Here is a 12745-nt window from a genome sequence, read left to right as displayed (position 1 = left end):
GTAGAGAATCAACAGGTGACCGCTTTGCTTGGTGCATGTCATGGCTCTGGTCTGCGGCAGGAAGTGACTCTGGTCTTCTTGGAGTGGGCCTATTCCCTTTGGTCAGCTTTTCTAGCTTTACTGCCTATAATGACTTTTTCTCACAACTCTTAACGGCTCTTTCTTCAACCCTTTTCTTAGGGGAGAAAGAAGAGATGTAGTATAGCACCACCCTGCGGGAATTGGTACTGGGGAGACCGGAGCAAGAACATGACAGTAGAAGACCTACTTCTACCATTGTCAGTGATAAAGTCCTTGATCTTGACCTACCCAGTTTATGTCTCCTGCCAGAACCCCTGAAACTATGGCCAGCTAAATTGTTACTTTGCAAGTTGGGTAAACTCTTGACTCTTTATGGTTCTTGACATTTCTTGTATAAGACTCCCTGTGGCCTAATTTCTTTGCCCACCCATTAAATATGGGTGTTTCCCAAAGTTCTGCTGCTGGCTTACTACTTTTCTCCTTGCTCATCCTTTCCTTGGGTGATCTTATTTAGTCTTATATGTGGTTCTAAATGATAGAAGATGCCTTGCAAATCTGCATTTCTAGACTCAAACTCTCATTGGAGCTCTGGACTCATATACCCAACTCTGATGCTCAGGGCACCTCAAACTTAACATGTCTTGTACTAACTACTTGTACCTGCCTGGGTCCTCACCTCCTTTAGGATCTTTACCTCAGTTGGTGGTACAGTCATGTACCTGGGCACATAAGCTAAGTGATGGCCCTTGACTCCTATCCTCCTCTGAAAAACCCCACATTTTAGTCATTAGAGCCACTGATTTTCCTTCTTAAATCATTTTCATTTCCAGCTTTATTATCACTACTCCCAGTTGAGCCCCTCCTATGTGGTTCTTGGCTACAATAGTGTATTAGTCAGTGTTCTCCAGAGAAATAGAATTGTATGTGCAGAAAGTACATCTGTATCTATAGATCTCCAATAGAAGATAGATATTTGGATAGCTAGCTAGCTAGCTAGACTTATTAGAAAGGGTTGGATTATGTCATTACAGAGGCTGGTAAGCCCAATATCTGGTGGTGCAGGAGACCTAGGAATAGCTAGTATTTTAGTTCTGAGGCCATCAGGTAGGACGAAGCAATGTTGCAGATGGAAGACCACAGGCAGTTGATTGGGGAATTCTCTCCTGCTTGAGGAAGGATTGGCCTTTTTATTTTATTTATTTATTTATTTTAATAAATTTATGTTTTATTGGTGTTCAATTTACCAACATACAGAATAACACCCAGTGCTCATCCTGTCAAGTGCCCCCCTCAGTGCCCGTCACCCAGTCATCCCCACCCCCCGCCCTCCTCCCCTTCCACCACCCCTAGTTCGTTTCCCAGAGTTAGGAGTCTTTATGTTCTTTCTCCCTTTCTGATATTTCCCACACATTTCTTCTCCCTTCCCTTATAGGATTGGCCTTTTTATTCCATTCAGGCCTTCAACTGACTGGATGTAGCCCACACACAATTTGGAAGTCATCTGTTTTACCCAAGTCCACACATTTAAATGTTGATTTTACCCCAAAACACCATCATAGAAACACCTAGAATACTGTTTGACCAACTATCTGGGCACCTTATGGCCCAGTCAAGTTGACCCAAAAAATCAACCATCACAAATAGCCTCCCAAATGGTCTGTTTTCGCTTTTGTTCCTTTCAGATTTGTCCTCTAAAGGCATCTATCCGAAAGACAAATCAGACCACATGGCTCTTCTACTTAAAATTGTTCAGTGATTCCATATTACCTCCAGAATAAAGTCCATACTGCTAACCTCAGCTAATACACAGAGATCTAGGATCTTGCTCTGCCCATATTGCTGCAAATTGCTTCCTTGCCATTCCTCACCTGACATATTGTGCTCTCTAGTGGCTTTTAGTGTTACAATTCCTTGGACACATAAAGCCAAGATTTCTGCTGTCCTTCTAAGTGGAATTCTTTCCTGCTCCCCTGGCACTTGGCTGATTCCCACTACTGACTGACACATAACTCAAGGAATATTCCTGGCTTTCTTTGATTCTGTGCAGAATATGGTGTCCATATTTTTACCATAGCTTTACTACACTTATTAGAAATAATATTAGAAATATTAGAAATAACTCAGTTTAATCATGGGACTGACAAACCAACCTCTTATAAGGCAAGAGACTGTCTAATTTATTTTGTAACCTCAGTGTCTGAATAGTGTCTGACATAGTGTTGCTTGATAAGCATTGACTGATTCACCGACTGATTTGAAATCCATAAAAACTCCATATTGGAGTCGGATGGAGGACATAAAGGAAAACACAGATCTGGTTTAGTGAAAACAGAAACTAAAACAAAAATTAAAGGCACCATAGAGTTTTAGATTTTTGGGGAAAGTAACTTTAAGCAACTTGTAACAAGTCAAGAGCTTATTTTTGAGCATTAAGCATACCTGTAAGGCAGTGTCTGGCTGGTTAGTGGAGCATATGAGTCTTGACCTCAGGATTGTGGGTTCGAGCTCCATGTTGGGGGCAGAGATTGCTTCAAAATAAAATCTTAAAAAAAAAAAGAATACCTGTCACACCAGAGGCTACATGTGACTTTCTTCATCATGATCACAGGCCATTTCCTTCTCTGCTAAACAGCCAGAGAGTTGGGGTTATGGTGCAGCGATAAGCCTGAGAACCCAGGATGGAGAGAAGTGATTGTTGTCGCACTAGTGGGTAAGATCAGCTGACAGTTCAAAAAATTATTATTAATCATTATTATTGTTATTTTTGAAAGATTTCAGATGCCTGAGAACACTATAATTATTATTATTATTATTTTTTTGTGGTTTGCACTTAATACACAGGCATTTTTTGCTGCTAGGCACTGTTTAGTCCATACACCATATTCTGGGCACCTGAAACCATGGCAACCATGATTTCTGATCATTTGTAGGCAATTTAATTTGGCTTAAACATTTAGATCCATTATTCTGCCGGTTATTTCTGAAAATGATTTAAAACACACTTCAACAGGCATCAATTTTTATTTTATTTTTTTCTGAACCATTAACATTATCTTTTTTTTTTTTTTTTAAGATTCTAGAGGTAGAAAGTGATTTGTAGCCATCAGGTTATCCATTTGCTTATGAACCATTTACTTAGTCTTTGAAATAGGGTTCAAAGAATTCAGTGTAGGGCAGAGATGGGTAGTATTTTTTTATTTTATTTTTAAAAGAGATTTATTTATTTATTTTAGAAAGAGAGAGGAGAGAGAGAGAGCAGGAGGGGCAGAGGGAGAGGGGCTTGGAGCCTGATGCTGGGCTCAATCTCACAATCCTGAGATCATGACCTGAGCTGAAACCAAGAGTCAGCCACTTAACCAACTGAGCCGCTCAAGCGTCCTGACAAGTATTATCTTTTAAAAGAATTAATAATGCCCCTTTCTCATTTTCCTCTAAGTTAACACCATGATGAGCTCAATAGCTTTTTTTTTTTTTTTTAAGATTTTACTTATTTGAGAGCGAAAGAATGAGTGTGAGAATGGGGTGCAGCAGGGGCAGAGGGAGAAGCGGACTCCCCGCTGAGCAGGGAGCCCATGGGGGGGCTGGATCCTAGTACCCTGAGATCATGACCTGAGCCGAAGGCAGGCGCTTCACCGCCTGGGCCACCCAGGGGCCCCTCAAGTACTTTCAAATCCTGAAATGCAAACTGAGATAAAGACAGCTACTGACGTACATGTGTGTTGGAAAGTAGGATGGTACCATTATTTTTTAAAGCTCTTAACTACAGGAATAAAATATGTCCAGTTTCTAACATCTCTGTACATCCAGAATCACTGTAGCTTCTTAATTTACAATAGCTGAATCATCTAGAGGTTATGAAGATTGGGGTCAGAAAATAACAGGCCGGGTTTCAATCCTCAAAGCTCAAGAGGAACTAATGTCCTTCACAGGTTTCTCCAGTTGAAATCTAGAAGCTTCCCTTCATAATGACTCAAGATAAATTCCCCACATTTGTCAAAACTTATGGATATATAAGGAAATTTTTCTTCTCTCCAACTTGAGAAAGACAGTTTTGTTTTCTCATAGTCAGTGGGTGGGGGAGTTCTAGTACTTCTTGTTGATAAAATATTTATAAGGCAATATTCTCGAAGTTGTACAATTGTGATGGTAAACACATTTATATGAAATTTAATGAGGCCAAGTGGGAGTGTAGTTAAATATCTTCTTGGAAATCTTGGCAAGTTACAACGGAGATTAAGATTCTAATTCATTTTAAAATGGGATTCAGTAATTTGTTATCTTTCAACCCTTTTGTAATTGTACTGGGGAGTCATACAAAAAGCACAAATATTAAGATTCCTTATGCCGGTGTTAGTTTGGCTTGTCAGTGTCTCTAGAGCTTCTTTTTCTTTGTTCAGATTACATACTTGGCTAAATGTTATCATTTGCATTTTGATATATACACTGGATTTTGTTAGTGGCAGAAATATCTTTATAAATAAATTAGAAGAAATTTTAAGATGTTTCATTTCTGCATGTAAACATCTGTGGGCACAAAAAGCCTGATGTTGTCAACAGAACCTTGATACTATGGTAGGGTTTTGTAATAAACAGTAGGGAAGTGTTAGTAATTGGGCAGACAGTGCGAGGAGTCTTGGTCTAAGCAGATGAGCCTCTGTGGGCCTGATGCCCTTTTAAGCAAGCTCTGTTGAGAACTGAGGTGTTTTTGTTTTTGCTTTTGCTTTGTTTTGTTTTGTAACTTACAGACCATCCTCTACATTGTAAGAGAAACTCATACCTTAAATGTAAAGTTGGCTGGTACAAGCCATTTAAGAATATTCTCTTTGATTTTTGAAGCCAGATTGTATGACAGACTTTTAGTCCTGCATTTTTATTTATTTGAAATATTTTATTCATTCATTTATTTTAGATGGGGAAGGGGAGAGCACCTGTGTAAGCAGGGAGAGGGAGAGAGAGTCCTGAGTAGACTCCACGCTGAGCACGGACCCTGATGTGGGCTTCATTTTTATTTATTTATGTATTTATTTATTTAATTTATTCATGAGAGACACAGAGAGAGAGAGGCAGAGACACAGGCAGAGGGAGAAGCAGGCTCCACTCAGGGAGCTCAATGTGGGATTCGATCCTGGGTCTCCAGGGTCAAGCCCTGGGCCGAAGGCGGGGCTAAACCGCTGAGCCACCCAGGCTGCCCCATGCAGGCTTTAATAGAACCACCTTCCTAAACCAGTATTCTCACATGGCAGTAGTAAACAGTCTTCTCAACCTTTATGTATTCTAGTCAACTGCATTTTAAATGTTTCTTTTGTCTAAATACACAGTCAGATTTGCGTATTATTATCTCAGCTGTTCCAGCTCTGTCTCCCAGTCTTCTCTTTTCCCTACTCATGGTCCTGCTTCTGTTTCACTGGGCTTGAGATTCCATTCCTGGCAGAGGAGGGAAGGGAGGGAGTTGCAGTATTTATACAGCATACGGTGTGGCTGCAGAAAGGCTGGTCCACTCCCTCAGTATCGGTTTTGCCCAGATGCCAGTGCCGCCCACCTATTGTTGTCCATAGCTGACTCTCTAGACTGGAGGACATGGAACATTGGCTCTTTTGTGTGTCATGGTGGATGACACATTCTGTGTCCAACTGGTACCTTTTGTAGCATAATGCAGGGGGTCCTATAGAGGCAGCATTGCTTTCCCTCCCCTTTTTTCAAGTTTTTGCTAATGTGGTCCTCTTCATTCTTTTTTTTTTTTTTTAAGAGAAGTAAGCCTTTGTTTTCTTGTTTCACAAATAAAGTTGGCTGAGTTGATTACTTTTCCATGATTAGCCAAAGAGACCAATCCTGCATCATCCTCCAACTCCTACGACTCTTCCTTTGTTTCAGCCTTGGCTGCGACTGCGGCAGCAGCAGGTGTGACAGTGGAGGTAGTGGCCACGGTGACAGCAGCCAAAAAGGCAGATGGGTCAGGAAGGCCTTGACCTTTTTAGCGAGTGGGAAGGTGTCATCAGCCTCTGCGACAAAGCCAGACCTGCTCGTATCTATTAATGATGGAAAGGGGCACTGACGCAACGGTTGGGTAACCTACCTGTAGACATACGCTGACAACGTTGTGGATGCCCTCCAGGAAGTGAGAATGCAGTTTCCTCTGTGATGTCAAGCACTTCAGGGTTGTAGGTGCTGCCACCGTCACCCACATGCTGGATGATCGACTCAAAGGAGGAGGGGGGAAATGTTCAGCATGTTCAGCAGTGTGGCTTTGCTGGCTCTCATTTTGTCTCTAGTCTTTATCAGCTACAATTCACTAAGGATTTCAGTGGTGCCCCTAGAGATTTTAGTGGCGGTGTAAAGCCTGGAGAAGGAGGCCTTCTCGGGCCCTGGACTGGTGTTCGAGGCTGGCACAGTGACTTCACACAAGGCTATGGCACCAGCTGGCACGTTATTGGCCAGCAGCATGTCCCTGAACTCAGCAAGGTCTTCCTTGGTGAGCACAAAGCCCCCATTCCACCAATGCAAGGCTGCAGGTTCTCCAGATGCCCTTGGATGCCCTTGTGCATCATGGTGGTCTTGCCCATCAGCATGACAGCCTTCCTGTGGACGGACATGAATATGCTGCATCTGCTTGAAACCTACAGTGTGTGCCTCTACAGTGAAACATTTTGAATAATCATCCAAAAGTTGGATGATCTTAAGGAAGTAGTGGGACTCCCAGCTTGTCCTGACCCCTGAGCATCACGGTGGTATGTCAGGGATGGCCACATAGGGTTTAAAGACAATGTCACTCTCACGAGGATGCCTGTAGAGACCTCTTCATTCTTTGGGTGGGCCTCCTTTGGGGAAAGCAAGCTGAATCATCTTACTAGATACTTTCAAGTGCCTATTCTAAGTTCACAAAAAACCTAGAAAGCCCCTGTCCCTCAGACTTGCTGCTTAGGAAACCAGAGGTGATGTTTACTTGTTCCTTCTCCTCTCTGCTGACCCTTTTCCCAGGCTTGCCCCGCATCGGCATACTTCTAGGTCTGCTACTCACTACAGAAGTGGTCGGCAATCCTCTCCATCCAGAATCACCCTCACACTTCTGGGGAGATGCTCTGAGGCATCCACTCTCCCCTTGGGGTTACAGTAGGGAGTGGGGAGTGGGTGTCCCCAATATGGTTTCTACTTTTTTTCTTTAGTATGATTTTTCCAACTTGCTGTGTATTTTGTCCTCTAGAAGAGAAGGAAAGGAACATAGAATAAATCTTCATGTCCAGTCCTGACTGTTTTTATTCTTACAAGTAGCTAGATGTGCACTGAATAGTTTGTAATCTGAGTCTGTGTGTGTGTGTGGGGGGGTGTTGTTTTGAAAGTAGAGAGTTGTTAAGGGGAGGAGGGAAGCAGAAATCATCACTCTTTGTTTCAAGTTGCTAGAAATGACTCATTAGAGAGAAGAGATTCGATGTAGGAGAGGGGAGAGCGTTGCTGGAGTGATTCTTTAAACAGGAAGGGGGATGGTAGCCGGTGCTCTGTTGGTCTGCCTGCCTGGACCTTTTGCGTCTTGCCTTTCAGGTGAAAGTTTCCTGCCTTGTTTACTCTTTCCTGATTGTTGCTTTGAGTGTTCTGAATAATGTAGCTGAGTGCTTCATGAAGGATCAGAGAAGGTCCAAGTTTTGGACTTAGATTTTTTCACAACAGCTTTGATTGTGAGTTTAAAGTAGCTATATTCAACCAGGAGGAAGCAATAACAGCTTATGGATAATTGTGGTTATGTTTGTATGTTGATTTGTTTTCCTAAAAGAAAACGCAAACTTCTCCCATAATGGTAATTGTTAGTGTTGGAGTTGGGAAAGCAGTTGGGGCATGGCCTCAGGGTAAGAATAGAGGACCAGAGCGTCAACCTCAGAACATCACGTTGAAGGATGTCATCACTACTCCCTGAACGTGTAAATCATACAGCAGTCTTTCCTGTCTGGGATGAGCATGTGCATCTGTGCTTTGCTTTCCAAGAATGAAAGTTACAAGGGACGCCTGGGTGACTCGGTTGACCGTCTGCCTTTGGCTCAGGGTGTGACCCCGGGGTCCTGGGATCGAGTCCCACATCGGGCTCCCTGCAGGGAGCCTGCTTCTCCCTCTGCCTGTGTCTCTGCCTCTCTCTGTGTGTCTCTCATGAATAAATAAAATCCTTATGAAAAAAGAATGAAAGTTATGCTTGTTTTATAACTGCATAAAGCTTGACCTAGTTGAATATGCAGGTACCTGCTTGAAGATACTGTTCTATAAAAAGGATCCCACTCTGAGCTCAGAAAGAAAGGGGTAGGAAATCTCCTTAGGCTTCAGAGGCTGAAGGCACAGAGTTCTTCATAGACTATGGAGACGTATCGGGAGTCAGAAGTGGGCTTCTTGTAGTGGAGCATAGGACAGGCCAACAGAGCTGACACCAGAATGTTAGGAAGACACATTTGGGAACATCCAGTAAAGAAAATGGCAATGTTAGGAAACCTAGCAAGAGACAAAGATATCCAAGTGGAATGAAAGCGAATGTAGGCAGGAAGCCCTGGCGGGGTTGGAAATTGAAGACCAGAGGGGAGTGTGGAACAGAGCAGAAGATAATACCAAAAAGGGGCCAGGTGTCCAGTGGGGAAGGCACGCCTGACAGGTCTCACAGGTGGAAACAAAGTGTTAGCTAGAAGCCTCTGGAGACATTAGAAGTAAAGTGGTCAGGATCCAGGCAAGAAGTTCATTGACACTTACGGGGCATAGGAAGCAACCAATAACATGAGCTTAAGGTAGGATTCCAAGCTCAAAATATTCTGAGACAGAGACCAGATACAGTCTTGGTGTGACGGATAGAAATAGGTTAATGTGGCTAAAGTGAGTAATGTGGTCAAGCTATTCCAACACTCGGCTCTCTGGAATATTTTACACGCACACGCAGACGCAGGGAGGACTGATAGAGTAAAGAACAGAATGCCCACAAAATCTCATAGATGTAGAAGGAAAATATCAGTAATTTCATTCTATTTTTGCTTCTGTATGCTTTCTAAAAGGTCTTCAGTGAATGTTATTTTAAAAAATATTAATATAAAAATGAAAAACAAAACAAAAAAAATGAAAAACAATCGACACAAATGAATTGCAGGGTACTTGCAGAGAGTTTGAGATTTGGTATTTTGTTCGGTGACTGGTGATGGATCCTGCCTAGAAGGGGCACAGATGCAAAACTAAATTATTGCAGGACACAATAAATTCTCTTGGAATTGTAAATTTCCATATCCAATCTGCGGGCCTTTTATCTTCTAGTGGAAATTTCTCAACGGACTGATAGAACAGCCACTTTCTTCCAAAACCGTCATTTAGGTTGGGTCTGTCTGGGACAAGATGAAATAAGATTTGGAAATTATTGAACTGAGGTGATTAATTGGAAGGATTCAAACTGAATAAATTAAGATTGGACCCCAGTCCCTGTACTCAGCTGGATACTTTTTATTGGCCGATTGAGCCCATAATGGGATAATGGAATAAGAAGAATGTTGGGCTTTGTTTTTTAGTTCATTTTGCAAATGAGAAAAGCCTTAGGCAAAATTCCTTTTGTTCTTAATGCCAAAATATTTCACCATTAACCCAACATAAAATGTATTAGATAATAATTTCTAAAAAACACTGGACCAATAAACCTTGTAAAAATTTTTTTTAAAAAATCTTGTAAAATTTAAAAATGTTTCCTGTCCCAAATACTTTCATTAACCCCCAATGATAAAAGTAGAGCCAAAGATATTAATAATGAGAAGATAAACAAATCTTTCTCAGAGCTTTTATTCATACCTCAGGAATTGGGTTATAAGAAAATAAATATTTGGTTACATGAATGAAATCGACTATTCAAGTGTATTACACACACATGTACGTGACTAAGTACAGTTCTCTGGTCCAGTTGCAAAGTCAGTTTGAATAACTGTCATGATTTTAACTTGTTCTTGTTCATGTGTGTCCTCTGAATTTTGGAAAGGCACAGTAGCATTAGGACAATAATTGGATGGCTTGGCCATAGATTCCTTGGATGTTAGATGACTCACATGCTGTGTCTTTAATTAATGCAAGCCAGTTGTGTTTAGCAAGGGATAGCAAATGGGCCATTGTCATGTTTGGTAGAGTCATGCCACCCTTACCCACGGGTTGGGTGGATAAAGGTCACAAAGGAGCCCCTAAGGAATATGATGATGCTAAATGGACCCTAAATGTGCTCTTCCCCACATAAGCACCAATTGAGGTTGTAATATGGAATTTATCAGGACTCTGCTAATTACAAATCCTTTCCACTCTTTGCTAGAGTAAAATAACGAACCTCGTTTAATACCGTCATTAACATGCTGCGAGTGCAGTGTTTGCTCCCATCCACAGATACCCTCAGCGCGACCCCCAGGTGGGCGGCGGACATGCATGTTTTCTGATTCGGTTATTTGCTTTGTCATGACGGCTTTGGATGAACTTATTCAGGCTGAATGGGATTTACTTGTTAAGAGGACAGGTCTGGGATGATTAGGCCAAAGCAGCTGGTTTTATTCATGTTTTCCATCTCTTAGTTCCACTTAACAGATACAACTCCTCATGAGGCCAGCCCAGAGGTGTAAAGTGCCATTTTTTTTTCTGGTTGGTACGACCATTTATCCTCTCGCATATATTTGCACAGGTTTTCTTGCTTCTAGATGGTAGTTGCGAGACTGCCGAAGTCACTTCTCTTTTCTGGATGTGTGTGTGTGGACACTGAGCACCAGCATGCACAGCCCTCTGTGGCCTGGGCTCCCCCTGGGCTCCATCACTGCTCTATTGGTTCGGGTGCATTGACTGGGCATGGGCGCTGAGCCTGGCGTAGAGCCTGAGGCATTAGAATGGTTTCCCTAAACTTCCCTTCTGGAGTGGGGTGTCCTTTCCTTTTCTTTTTCTGTGTAGGGAAATAAGCTGCTCAGGCCCAGGGTCCGGGGCTATGTGGACTCCCATAAAAGCCTTGGGCCCTTTCTGTGTGATCCTTTATTTTTTGTTCTAAGCAACTAAACAAGTTTGTCTTCACGCTTCCCCTGTGTCATCCTGCACCTGTCCATTAGGATCAATCACCAGATTCCCTAACCAGTGAGTGCAGGGTTGGCAGAGATGCCCACGATAGCTCCTTGTGGGATGCGTGAGCTGGCACCAGCTCACCACTGTTTATGGGTATCTCACACTTTGTGTGGTGTTCCCAATTCCAATTAGAAAGGGAGTCAAAATTCAGGGGAGTCAATAGTATAAAGGCATACCTTGCCTAATGCAGTAGAAATGGCCCAGAAAGTTGCACCTGAATAGAATATTTATTAATCATAAGGGAGGTCATTATATCGGAGAAAACTGTAGTGAAAAGTTTAGTAAAGCAAAGATTTCAAAAAAAAACAAAACAAAACATTTTTTCCAAATAAACCATGCCTCCTGATTTATTTAACTTGTACACATGGAGTTTACGTTTCATATTTTCTTTAAAGTAATATATGTCTATAAAACTAAAAAAAAACAGTAACAGTTTTATGGGGGGCTGGGGCTGGAGCAGGGATCTCTCATGAGTCTTTCATTTTTTAGGTTGTCTCCTTCCCTTCAGATGGAAAGATGACTCATTTCTTTGGCAGCTTCTGACAGGTGCCCAGGAGTCACCTGCAAAGACATCGTGTTTTCCGTGGGGGAATCTGCATTTCTGTTTGGTCATGTGCTTCCTCTGTTCCTTGAACCGAGGCATAAGGAAGTAGCAGAGCTGGATTTGGGGGCTGGTTCTGCTCTAGATGGCTGCATGATTGGAACAAAACAGATGGCCTCTCTGAGTCTCCTTTTTTAAATCAATAAAACGAGAAGAGTCTGCTTAATGGTTGCTAATTTGCATCTAGTGGTGCAGTTTTAAAAACAAAAATAAATGTGAGTGTCCATCTTTGAAAACATTACTAAATCATGAATTTCTCTATTTATATTCAAATGCTAACTATGAAGGACACATGTGCATTTATGAAGGCGAATAATGGCATAGAACTGTAGGGAAACTTATATGTTTAATAGAGCTAAGCGATTCACGCCCAGTAGTGGCAAACTGCATTCCTGAGTAATGGTGGAATATATTTTCTCAGGTGATAGCTTAAATTCAGCTCTGTTGGGGCTTAATTAAGGAGTGCTGTCTGTAGTCATGAGCGATTCTGTGGAGTAAAATCACTGGAGAAATAGAAACGCTCCAGAAAGCAATGCCAGTCTTTGGCATTGGAGGAATAATCTGGTTGAGTTAGTTTGGGCTTTTAAATTTGAAGGAGATTCAAGGCTCTGTTGAACGGACCAGGGGTGAGTCCCAGTGGTGCTGGTCTGTTGGAAAGAGCCAGGGAAGTCGATTTTGTGTCTGGGCTGTTGGGCAAGTTCCCGAAACCAATTTTCTGCTGGAAACGGTGTGTATCCTTCTGGCAACAAGCTGCTTGAGCAATGAGCTGTCACATTTCAACGCAGAAACCTTTTGTTTGGCAATGAGATAATTTTAGTTCTTTTTCTATCAGGAATCTATTTAGAAATTCAGCATAAATGCATTTGGAGTATACTAGCTTCTTCATAGGGGAGCTGAGGTCCAGAGCAAATCATAATGTGTGGGTGTGTTCCTCCGTTCTCATCGGCACCTCCTTCCATATGCCAGGTTTAGATACAGGGAAAAAAAGCACCAAGGGCAACCTTGGAAGGTGGTTCCCAAAGCACAGTATGTGCAGAGTGCAAGGAA

The 12745-nt window shown here is 42.2% G+C and overlaps 1 pseudogene; it reads right to left on the bottom strand.

Annotated features, from left to right (window-relative positions):
- LOC112926893 (large ribosomal subunit protein uL10-like) overlaps positions 1 to 12745 on the bottom strand; it is a 51543-nt pseudogene that overhangs the window by 26309 nt on the left and 12489 nt on the right.

The sequence above is a fragment of the Vulpes vulpes genome, chromosome 5 (genome assembly GCF_048418805.1).
Source record: "Vulpes vulpes isolate BD-2025 chromosome 5, VulVul3, whole genome shotgun sequence".
NCBI classification, from domain to species: domain Eukaryota; kingdom Metazoa; phylum Chordata; class Mammalia; order Carnivora; family Canidae; genus Vulpes; species Vulpes vulpes.
This window is presented reverse-complemented; position numbering and strand designations above follow the sequence as displayed.